Below are 12,541 nucleotides of genomic sequence, written 5' to 3' on the forward strand. Positions count from 1 at the left end.
TCATTGAGACCAGTTGGTCCAGGGGAGCTCTTCACTGGCCTGGAATTCCTCCACCTTCACATGCTAGACATAGCAGTCAGCTTCTTCATGGGAAACTCTTTCAAATCTAAAGAATATGGGAGATCCTGCAACATGTCAAGAAATGTGGAACTTTCTTTCCTTTCACAGAAAGTTTGGATTATTTCTCATTAACAGCGAAAGAAATGCTTTACTTGAGAGCCTAATCTTTTACTCAAATTGAAGCATCATCAAACTACATTTCTCAATACATTGCTCTGTAAATACTTATAAATTAATAAGTGAACAATTCCTATTTTATTCTTTAAATAGTTATTGTGTTACACTTTAAAAATATATGCAGTTTTCAATCAAGACTTTAAAGTATGAATTTTTTTAGAGTTATATTCCCAGCAGTTATAAATCACATCAGAGCATCGTTTTTTGACCTCAGTATATATTCATTTTTAAAAAGTTAATAGATTTATTTTGGGATAAAGTGGAAGAATATGCTTAGAAAATTAAATTATTTATTATTTTATTTGAATAAAATAAAATATTTTTTAGAAAGCAAAATTGATAAACTACATGATGATGGTTTTCTCTCGCTACAAGAATGTTCGGGAAGAGATTTTTTTGTGGTAACGCCTCTTTCTTTTCTTTTTCAAGCTTTAGAGTCGGGGTACATATGCAGGTTTGTTACCTGGGCAAATTGTGTGATGCTGAGTTTTGGTGTATGAATGATCTCATCATCCAGATACTAAGCATACTACCCAATAGTTTTTCAACCCTTGCTCCTTCCCTCCCCTCTCTAGTAGTCCTTGGTTTCTACTGTTGCCATCTTTATTTCCATGAGGAACCAATGTTTATCTCTCAGTTTTAAGTGAGAACATGTGGCATTTGGTTTTGTCTTCTTGCATTAATTTGCTTAGTTTTTGTTTTTGTTGCAATTACTTTTGGAGATTTATTCATAAACTATTTCCCAAAGCCAATGTCCAGAATGGGTGTTTCCTAGGTTTTCTTCAAAGATTCTTATAATTGGAGGTTTTACATTTAAATCTTTAATCTAAATTTTCAAATATGACGAAAGGAAGAGGTCTAGTTTTATTCTTTTGCATATGGCTAGCCAGCTGTATCAGTACCATTTATTGAATAGGGAATCCTTTCCCCATTGCTTACTTTTGTCAACTTTGTCAAAGATCAGATAGCTAGCTACAGGTGTGCAGCTTCGTTTCTGGATTCTCTATTCTGTTCCACTGGTCTATGTGTCTATTTTTGTGTCAGTACCATGTGTCTATTTTTGAATAGCCTGGTAGTATAGTTTGTAGGGTAATGTGATGCCTTCAGCTTTGTTCTTTGTGCTTAGGATTGCTTTGGTCATTTGAGTTCTTTTTTGGTTCCATATGAATTTTAGAAGTTTTTTTTTTCTAGTTTTGTGAAAAATGCCATTAGTAGTCTGAAAGGAATAACACTGAATCTGTAGATTGCTTTGGGTGGTATGACCATTTTTACAATATTGATTCTTCCAATCCAGAAGCATGGAATGCTTTTGCATTTGTTTCTTTCATCTCTGATTTCTTTCAGCAATGCTTTGCAGTTCTCCTCATAGAGATCTTTCACTGCCTTGCTTAGATATTTTGCTAGGTATTTTATTTTTTGTGTGGCTGTTGTAAATGGGATTGCATTCTTGATTTGGCTCCCAGCTTGAATGCTATTTGCATATAGAAATACTACTAATTTTTTTTACACTGATTTTCTATCCTGATACTCTACTGAAGTCTTTTATAAATCCCATTATCAGCCCCAGGCAGTTTTTAGGGTTTTCATTTTGTATAATCACAACATTCGCACAGAGAGTTCTTTTTCTATTTGGATGCCTTTTATCTCTTTCTCTTGCCTGATTGCTCTGGCTAGGATTTCCAGTACTATGTTGAGTAGGAGTGGTGAGAGTAGACATCCTTGTTCCAGTTCTCATGAAGAATGCTTGTCTTGTTCCAGTTCTCATGAAGAATGCTTCCAGTTTTTGCCCATTCAGTCTGATGTTGGCCGTGGGTTTGTCATAGATGTCTCTCATTATTTTGTGGTGGTATGTTCCTTCAATGCCTAGTTTCTTGAGGGTTTATATCATAAAGTAGTGTTGGATTTTATCAAAAGTTTTTTTCCACATCTATTGAAATAATCACATGATTTTTGTTTTTTAGGTCTGTTTATGTGCTAAATCACATCTATGGATTTGCATATATTGAACCAACCTGGCATACCATGAATGAAGCCTATCTGATCATGATAAATTAACTTTTTGATGTGCTGTTGGATAGGATTTGCTAGTATTTTGTTGAGGACTTTTGCATCTATAGTCATTAGGGATATTTGCCTGTATTCTTTTTTTTATTGTGTCTTTGCCAGATTTGGTATCAGTATGATCCTAGCTTTGTAGAATGAGTTCAGGAGAAGCCCCTCCTTAATTTTTTGGAAGAGTTTCATTAGAATTGGTACCAGCTCTTCTTGTTACATCTGATAGAATTTGACTGTGAATCTATCTGATCTGGGGCTTTTTTTGGGTGGTAGATTTTTTAATGACGGATTCAATTTCAAAACTTGACACTAGTCTGTTCAATTTCAATTTTCTTTCTTATTCAATCTTGGGAGGCTGTGTTTCCAGCAATTTACCCATTTTCTATAGATTTTCTACTTTGTGTGCATAGAACTGTTCATAATAGTCTCTGAGGATCTTCAATATTGATTTGTATTTTTATTGCACTGTGGTCCAAGAATATGGTTAATAAGATTTTGATTTTTTTAAATTTACTGAGACTTGCTTTATGGCCAAGCATGTAATCAATCTTGAAGTATGTTCTATATGAAGATGAAAAGAATGCATATTTTATAGTTGATGAATGGAGTGTTCTGTAGATGTCTATTAGGTCCAGTTCGTCAAGTGTTGAGTTTACATTCAGAATATGTGTTAGTTTTTCTGCCTTAATGTGTCTAATGCTGCTAGTGGGGTTTTACAGACCCCCACTATTATTGTGTGACTGTCTACATCTTTTCATAGATCTAGAAGTGCTTGCTTTTTGAATCTGGGTGCTCCAATGTTGGGTGTAAATAAATTTAGGATAGCTATATCTTCTTGTTGAATTGAGCCCTTCATCATCATATAATGCCCTACTTTTTTCTTTTTTTACTGTTGTTGGTTTAACGTATGTTTGATCAGATTTACGAATAGTGACTTCTGCTTCCCCTCCCCGCCCCGTTTATATGGTAGATCTTTCTCCAACCCTTTACTTTAAACTTATGAGTATTGTTATGAGACATGTCTCTTGAAGATAGCAGACAGGTGGATCTTGTTTTTTTTATCCAAGTTGCCACTCTGTGACTTTTCAGTGGGGTGTTTAAACCATTTACATTGAGGTTAGTATTGATATGTGAGGTTATGATTATATCATGAAGTCATTAGCTAGTGGCTTTGTAGTTTCTTTTTTTATGAATAAATTGAAAATCTATTAAAATTCAAAATTTTAAGGTCAATAATAACCTTTAGTATTTAAAATCTGAGCATTTCTCATATATATATATACACACATATACATGTATATATACATATATATTTTATTACACTTTACGTTCTGGGGTATGTGTGCAGAACATGCAGAACATAGGTACATAAATGGCAGTGTGGTTTGCTCCCTCTATCCCCCCATCGCCTATATCTGGCATTTCTCCCCATGTTATCCATCCCCAACCTCCCTACCCCCCACTGTCCCTCCCCTATTTCCCCCAACAGACTTCAGTGTGTGATGCATCCCTCCCTGTGTCCATGTGTTCTCACTGTTCAACACCTGCCTATGCGTGAGTACATGCAGTGTTTGATTTTCTCTTCTTGTGTCAGTTTGCTGAGAATGACGGATTCCACATTCATCCATGTCCCTGCAAAGGATATGAACTCATCCTTTTTTATGGCTGCATAGCATTCCATGGCGTATATGTGCCACATTTTCCTTGTCCAGTCTATCATTGGGTTGATTCCAGGTCTTTACTATTGTAAACAGTGCTGCAATGAACATGCGTGTGCATGTGTCTTTATAATAGAACAATTTATAATCCTGCGGAAATATATCCAGTAATGGGGTTGCTGGGTCAAATGGAATTTCTATTTCTCGATCCTTGAGGAATTGAGACACTGTCTTCCATAATGGTTGAACTAATTTACACTCCCACCAACAGTGTAAAAGTGTTTCTATTTCTCCACATCCTCTCCAGCATCTGTTGTCTGGAGATTTTTTAATGATCGCCATTCAAACTAGTGTGAGATGGTATCTCAGTGTAGTTTTGATTTGCATTTCTCTAATGACCAGTGACGATGAGTATTTTTTCACGTTTGTTAGCTTCATATATATGGTCTTCTTTTGAAAAGTGTCTTCATGTCCTTTGTCCACTTTTGAATGAGTTTGTTTGTTTTCTTCTTCTTTTTTTTTTGAGAAGTGCAAATCAAAACCACAATGAGATACCATCTCACACCAGTTAGAATGGGGCTCATTAAAAAGTCGAGAAACAAGAGATGCTGGCGAGGATGTGGAGAAATAAGAATGCTTCTACACTGTTGGTGGGAGTGTAAATTGGTTCAACCATTGTGCAAGACAGTGTGGCAATTCCTCAAGGATCTAGAAATAGAAATACCATTTGACGCAGCAATCCTATTACTAGGTATACATCCAAAGGATTATAAATCATTCTACTTTAAAGACACATGCACTCATATGTTTATTGCAGCACCATTCATAATAGCAAAAACTCGTTTTTTAAATTTTTTTTTAAAGAAAGAAAAAAAAGAAAGAAAGAGAAAGAAAGAAAAAAAGAATGAAGGAGAGGAAGAAAGAGGAAGAGGGAGAGAGAACGGAAGTGTTGTTTTATTGCCTGGGCTAGAATGCAGTCTAAAAATGCATATTGAAAACCTCTTTTATGCTTAATAATGGAAACAGGAAAAAAAATGAAGGAAGAAAATAACAAACAAGCAGCCAACCAATATTTCATTTAAACCTGTGAGTAGGTGTGATGTGGTACTGATAAGAGTGTATATTTTGTGTATTTAAAGTGGAGAGTTCTATAAATGTTTATTAAGTTTACTTGTTCCGGATCTAAGTTCAAGTCTTGGATATCCTTGTTAATTGTCTGTCTCGTTGATCTATCTAATATTGATATTGAAGTCTCCCACTATTATTGTGTGGGAGTCTAAGTCTCTTTATAAGTCTTATGTATCTGTTTTTTCCTGAATTGGGTGTGTATATATTTAGGATCATTAGTTCTTCTTGTTGCATCCATCCTTTTACCATTATGTAATGTCCTTCTTTGCCTATTTTGATCTTTGTTGCTTTAAAGTCTTTTTTTATCAGAGGTGAGAATTGCAACTCCTGCTATTTATTTATTTATTTATTTATTTATTTATTTATTTATTTATTTATTTTTGTTCTCCATTTGGTTGGTAAATCTTTCTCCATCCCTTTGTTTGAGTCTTTGTGTTTCCTTGCATGTGAGATGGGTCTGGATGCAGCATACTAATGGGTTTTGGCTGTGTCTTTTGATTGGGGGATTTAGTCGATTGAAATTTAGGCCATTTGATGTTAGCTGGCTGTTTTGTCCATTAGTTGATGTAAATTCTTCATTATGTTGATGCTCTTTACTTTTTGGTATATTATTGGAAAGGCTGATACTGGTTGTTCCTTTCTATGTGTAGTGCTGCTTTCAGAAGCTCTTGTAAAGCAGGCCTGGTGGTGATGAAATCTCTGAGTGCTTGCTTGTTCACAACAGATTTTATTTTTCCTTCACTTGTGAAGCTTAGTTTGGCAGAATATGAAATTCTGGGTTGAAAGTTCTTTTCTTTAAGGATGTTGAATATTGGCCCCCACTCTCTTTTGGCTTGTAGGGTTTCTGCTGGGAGATCTGCTGTGAGTCTGACAGGCTTCCCTTTGTGGGTAACCCGACCTTTCTCTCTGGCTGCCCTTAGTATTTTCTCCTTGATTTCAACTTTGGTGAATCTGATGATTATGCGCCTTGAGGTTGGTCTTCCTGAGGAATATCTTTGTGGTGTTCTCTTATTACCTGGAGTTGAATATTATCCTGCCTTGCTAGGTTGGGAAAGTTTCCCTGAATAATATCCTGAAGAGTATTTTCCGGCTTGGATTCATTCTCTTCATCACATTCAGGTACATTCAGGTACACCTATCAAATGTAGATTAGGTCTTTTCACATAGTCCCATATTTCTTGGAGACTTTGCTCATTCCTTTTTATCCTTTTTTCTCTAATCTTGTCTTCTTGTTTTATTTCATTTAGTTGGTCTTCGACCTCTGATAACCTCTCTTCTGCTTGATCAGTTCAGCTGTTAAAACTTGTCCATAGTTCAAGCAGCTCTTGTGTTTTTCAGCTACATTAATTCATTTATATTCCTCTCTAAGTTGTCTATTCTCGTTAGCATTTTGTCAAACCTTTTTTCAAAGTTCTTAGTTTCTTTGCATTGGGTTAGAACAAGTTCTTTTAACTCACAGAAGTTTCTTATCATCCACCTTCTGAAGCCTACTTCTGTTAATGGAACACACTCATTCTCCATCAGGCCTTGTTCTGTTGCTGATGAGGAACTGTGATTCCCTGTAGAGGGAGATGCGTTCTGATTTTGGGCATTCTCAGCCTTTTTAGGCTGGTTTCTTCCCTTCATTATAGATTTATCCATCTGTGGTCTTTATAATTACCAACTTTCTAATTAGGTTTCTGAGTGGACGTCCAATTGTTGATTCCCAATGCCGGAATCTGAGCAACCCACTGCACCAGCTAAAACAGTGGCATTAAGATTGATGGTGCTTTTCTGCCCAGGAATCTCCGGTCTGGCTTTTCTTGAGTCCGTCCTTCAATCAGCTGAATAGGCGACTCTGCCTTCCTGGAGCTCCAAACATCGACCAAAAGGGGACCCAGTCCAGTCTACTCTGCACCAAGAACCGTGCGCCAGCCACAAGAGTCACGCTGGCGACCCATGGGGCTCCTCCACTGGGAATCTCCTGGTCTGTGAGCAACAAAAATTCATCTGAAAGTGTGGCGCCCTCTCATTCTCTGTGCTTTCATTGGGAGCTGCAATCCCAAGCTGCTAGTGATCAGCTATCTTTTCTTCTTGTAAGTCTGCTTTAGCTCTTTGTAGATTCTGGATATTAGCCCTTTGTCAGATGGGTAGAATGCAAACACTTTTTCCCATTTGGTTGGTTGCCAGTTCATTCTAATGATTATTTCTTTTGCTGTACAGTAGCTCTGCAGTTTACTTAGATTCCATTTGTCTATTTCAGCTTTTGTTGCCAATGCTTTTGGTGATTTAGTCATGAAGTCCTTGCCTATGCCTATGTCCTGAATGGTTTTGCCTAGGCTTTCTTCTACAGTTTTCAAGGTGTTAGTCTTATGTTTAAGTCTTTAATCCATCTGGAGTTAATTTTAGTGTAAGGCGTCAGGAAGGGATCCAGTTTCAGCTTTCTGCACATGGCTAGCCACTTTTCCCAACACCATTTGTTAAACAGGAAATCCTTTCCACATTGCCTGTTTTTGTCAGGTTTGTCAAAGATCAGTTGGTTGTAGATCTGTGGTGTTGCCTCTGAAACCTCTGACCTGTTCCATTGGTCTGTATCTCTGTTTTGGTATCAGTACCATGCTGTTTTGATTACTGTAGCCTTGTAGTATAGTTGGAAGTCATGTAGTGTGATCCCTCCAGCTTTGTTCTTTTTGCTTACGATTGTCTTGGCTATGTGGGCTCTCTTTTGGTTCCATATGAAGTTTAAGGTGTTTTTTTCCAGTTCTGTGAAGAAGGTCATTGGTAGCTTGATGGGGATAGCATTGAATTTATAAATTGCTTTGGGCAGTATGGCCATTTTCACAATATTGATTCTTCCTAACCATGACCATGGAATATTTTTATTTTTATTTTTATTTATTAATTAATTTATTTTTTAATTTTTTTTTCAAATGACTCATGTTTATTTCTAATGAATTGACCACTGCATTTCTGAAGTTATGAAATGGCCAACAGACCATAGAAATATAATTCTTTAGGCTCCTGCTTGAAACCAATGGCTTCAGCAAACTGCTGGCCTTAATTCAGGGCCAAGAGCATGGAGTGTTTTTCCATCTGTTTGTGTCCTCTCTTATTTCCTTGAGAAGTGGTTTGTAGTTCTTCTTGAAGACGTCCTTTACATCCTTAGTTGTATTCCTAGGTATTTTATTCTCTTTGTAGCAATTGTGAATGGCAGTTAGTTCTTGATTTGGCTCCCTTTTAGTCTATTATTGGTGTATAGGAATGCTTGTGATTTTTGCACATTGATTTTGTATCCTGAGACTTTGCTGAAGTTGCTTATCAGTTTAAGAGGATTTTGGGCTGAGATGATGGAGTCTTCTAAATATACAATCATGTCATCTGCAAACAGAGAAAATTTGACTCCCTCCTTTCCTAATTGAATATCCTTTATTTATTTTTCTTGCCTGATTACTCTAACTAGAACTTCCAATACTATATTAAATAGGAATGATGAAAGAGGGCATCCTTGTCTAGTGCCAGATTTCAAAGGGAACACTTCCAGTTTTTGCCCATTCAGTATTATATTGGTAGTGGGTTTGTTGTAAATAGCTTTTATTATTTTGATATATGTTCCATTGATACCTAGTTTATTGAGAGTTTTTAGCATAAAGGGCTGTCAGATTTTCTCAAAGGCCTTCTCTGTATCTATTGAGATAATCATGTGGTTTTTGTCTTTGGTTCTGTTTATGTGGTGGATTACGTTTATAGACTTGTGTATGTTGAACCAGACTTCCATCCCTGGGATGAATCATGCTTGATTGTGATGGATAAGCTTTTTGATATGCTGTTGCATTCGGTTTGCCAGTATTTTATTGAAGATATTTGCATCTATGTTCATCATGGATATGGCCTGAAGTTTTCTTTTTTGGTTGAGTCTCTGTCAGGTTTTGGTATCAGGATGATGTTGGTCTCATAAAATGATTTGGGAAGGATTCCCTCTTTTTGGATTGTTTGGAATAGTTTCAGAAGGAGTGGTACCAGCTCCTCTTTGTATGTCTGGTACAATTCAGCTGTTAACCCAACTGGCCATGGGCTTTTTTTGGTTAGTAAGCTATTAATTGTTGCCTCAACTTCAGCCCTTTTTATTGGTCTATTCAGGGTTTCAACTTCCTTGGTTTAGGCATGGGAGTGTGCAAGTGTCCAGGAATTTATCCATTTCTTCCAGGTTTACTGGTTTATGTGCATAGAGTTGTTTGTAGTAATTTCTGATGTTAGTATTTCTGTGCAATTGGTGGTGATATTCCCTTTATTGTTTTTTATTGTGTCATTTGATTCTTCTCTCTTTTCTTTTTTATTAATCTGGCTAGTGGTCTGTCTATTTTGTTGATCTTTTTGAAAAAACAGCTCCTGATGTATTGATTATTTGAAGGTTTTTTTGTGTCTCTATCTCCTTCAGTTCTGCTCTCTTCTTAGTTATTTCTTGTCTTCTGCTAGCTTCTGAGTTATTTTAATCTTGCTCCTCTAGCTCTTTCAATTTTGATGATAGGGTGTCGATTTTAGATATTTCCTTCCTTCTTATTTGGGCATTTATTGCTATAAATTTTTCTGTAGATGCTCCTTAAAAGTGTCCCAGAGATTCTGGTATGTTGTGTCTTCCTTCTCATTGGTTTCAAAGAACATTTTTATTTCTGTCTTAATTTCATTGTTTATCAAGTCAACTTTCAAGAGCCAGTGTTCAGTTTCCATGAAGTTATGTGGTTCTGAGTTACTTTCTTAATCCTGATTTCTAATTTGATTGCACTGTGGTCTGAGAGACTGTTTGTTATGATTTCTGGTCTTTTGCATTTGCTGAGGAGTGATTTACTTCCAATTATCTGGTCAATTTTAGAGTAGGTGCAATGTGGTGCTGAGAAGAATGTCTATTCTGTGGATTTGGGGTGGAGCGTTCTCTAGATGTCTATTAGGTTTGCTTGGTCCAGGTCTGAGTTCAAGTCCTGGATATCCCTGTTAATTTTCTGTCTCATTGATGTGTCTAATATTGACAGTGGGGTGTTAAAGTCTCCCACTATTATTGTGAAGGAGTCTAAGTCTCTTTGTAGGTGGTTAAGAACTTGCTTTATGTATCTGGTTGCTCCTTTATTGGGTGTATATATATTTAGAATAATTAGCTCTTCTTGTTTCATTGATTCTTTTACTTTTATGTAATGTCCTTCTTTATCTCTTTTAACTTTGTTAGTTTAAAGTCTATTTTTTCAGAGACTAAAATTGGAATTCCTGCTTCTTTTTGCTCCCCATTTGCTTGGTAAATCTTCCTCCATCCCTTTATTTTGAGCCTTTTTGTGTCCTTGCACTTAAGATGGGTTTCCTGAATACAGCACATCAATGGTCTTGACTTTTTATCCAATTTGCCAGTCCATGTCTTTTGATTGGAGCATTTAGCCTATTTACATTTAAGGTTAACATTGTTATATGAGAATTTGATCCTGCCATTTTGATGCTAGCTGGTTATTTTGTCCATTAGTTGATGCAGATTCTTCATTCTGCCAATGCTCTTTACCATTTGGTACGTTTTTGGAGTGGCTAGTACTGGTTGTTCCTTTCTATGTTTAGTGCTTCCTTCAGGAGCTCTTGTAAGGCAGGCCTGCTGGTGATGAAATCTCTCAGCAATTGCTTGTCAGTAAAGGATTTTATTTCTCCTTCACTTATGAAACTTAATTTGGTTGGTTATGAAATTCTGGGTTGAAAGTTCTTATCTTTAAGGATGTTGAATATTGGCACCCACTCTCTTCTGGCTTGTAGGGTTTCTGCCATGAGATCTGCTGTGAGCCTGATGGGCTTTCCTTTGTTGTTAACCCAACCTTTATCTCTAGCTGCCCTTAGCATTTTTTCCTTCATTTTAACCCTGGTGAATCTGATGATTATGTACCTTGGGGTTGCTCTCCTTGAGGAATATCTTTGTGGTATTCTCTTTATTTCCTGGACTTGAATGTTGGCCTGCCTTGCTAGGTTGGGGAAGTTCTCCTGGATAATATCCTGAAGAGTGTTTTCCAACTTGGATTCATTCTCTCCATCACATTCAGGTACATTGATCAAAGGTAGAGTAGGTCTTCTCACATAATCCCATGTTTCTTGGATGCTTTATTCATTTCTTTTCACTCTTTTTTCTCTAATCTTGCTTTCTCATTTTATTTCATTGAGTTGATCTTCAATCTCTGATATCCTTTCTTCTGTTTGGTCAATTTGGCTATTGAAACTTGTCCATGCTTCACAAAGTTCTCGTGTTGTGGTTTTCAGCTCCGTCAAATCATTTATATTCTTCTCTAAGCTGTTTATTTTCATTAGCAATTCATCAAACCTTTTTTCAATGTTCTTAGTTTCTTTGCATTGAGTTAGAACATGTTCTTTTACCTCAGAGAAGTTTGTGATCATCCACCTTCTGAATCTTGTTTCTGTCAATTCATCAGACTCATTCTCTATCCAGCTTCATTCCCTTGCTGGTGAGGGGTTGTGATCCATTCCAGGAGAAGAGGCGTTCTGGTTTTGAGTGTTTTCATCCTTTCTGCACTGGTTTCTTCCCATCTTTGAGGATTTTTCTACCTTTGGTCTTTGTAGTTGGTGACTTTCGGATGGGGTCTGTGAGTTAATGTCCTTTTTGTTTATGTTGAAGCTATTTCTTTCTGCTTTTTAGTTTTTCTTCTAACAGTCAGTCTCCTCTGCTGTAGGACTGATGGAGGTCCACCCCAGACCCTGCTTGCCTAGGGATCACCTGCGGTGGCTTCACAACAGTATGTGAGGCTGCTAGTTACTTCTTCTGTTATCTTTGTCCCAGAAGGATACCTGCCAGATGTTAGCCTGAGCTCTCCTTTATGAGGTGTCTTTTTGGATATATGGGGATTGGGGAGCTGGTTGAGGAGACAGTCTGTCCCTTACAGAAGCCCAAATCCTGTGCTTGAAGCTTCATTTTTCCATTCAGAGCTGGTGGGCAGGTACGTTTAAGTCTGCTGCAGCAGAACTCATAACTGCCTTTTTTTTCCCAGGTGCTCTGTCCTGGGAAGTTGGGGCTTTATTTGTAAGTTCCTGACATGTTGCTCCCTTTTCTCAGAGATGCCTTGCCCAGCAAGCAGTTAGCCTAGTCACAGTCTGCCAACAGAGGCATTGCTGAGTGGCCATGAGCTCTACCTAGCTGCTATGTGAACTTCCTTGTGGTTTTGTTTACAGAGGTATAGTTAGAACTGCCTCAGTACTGGTGGTCTGCCTCAGTAATGGCGGACTGCCTCAGTAATGGTGGACTGCCTCAGTAAAGGCAGACACCATTCCATCCACAGAGCTGGACCAAGGTCCACCTGCACTTGCTGCAAAACTCTCAATCCAGAGCGTCTGAGATTGCTGGTCTTTGTGGGGGTGAGACCCGCCAAGCCAGATCACCTGGCTCCCAGTTTCAGCCCCTTTTTTTTCAGTTGAATGAATAGCTCTGTCTTCCCAGTGTTCCAGGTGCCTCTTGAAAC

The 12,541-nt window shown here is 37.4% G+C and overlaps 1 non-coding gene across 1 annotated transcript; it reads right to left on the reverse strand.

Moving 5' to 3' along the window:
- Nucleotides 1-7,992: 7,992 nt before the first annotated feature.
- On the reverse strand, nt 7,993-8,129 carry LOC116561653. The gene has a single exon (XR_004273541.1). It is a non-coding gene; the product is annotated as a small nucleolar RNA SNORA2/SNORA34 family (small nucleolar RNA).
- Between the last annotated feature and the right edge of the window lie 4,412 nt (nt 8,130-12,541).

The sequence above is a fragment of the Sapajus apella genome, unplaced genomic scaffold, assembly GCF_009761245.1.
Source record: "Sapajus apella isolate SASKATOON/1434 unplaced genomic scaffold, GSC_monkey_1.0 scaffold29, whole genome shotgun sequence".
Classification (NCBI taxonomy): domain Eukaryota; kingdom Metazoa; phylum Chordata; class Mammalia; order Primates; family Cebidae; genus Sapajus; species Sapajus apella.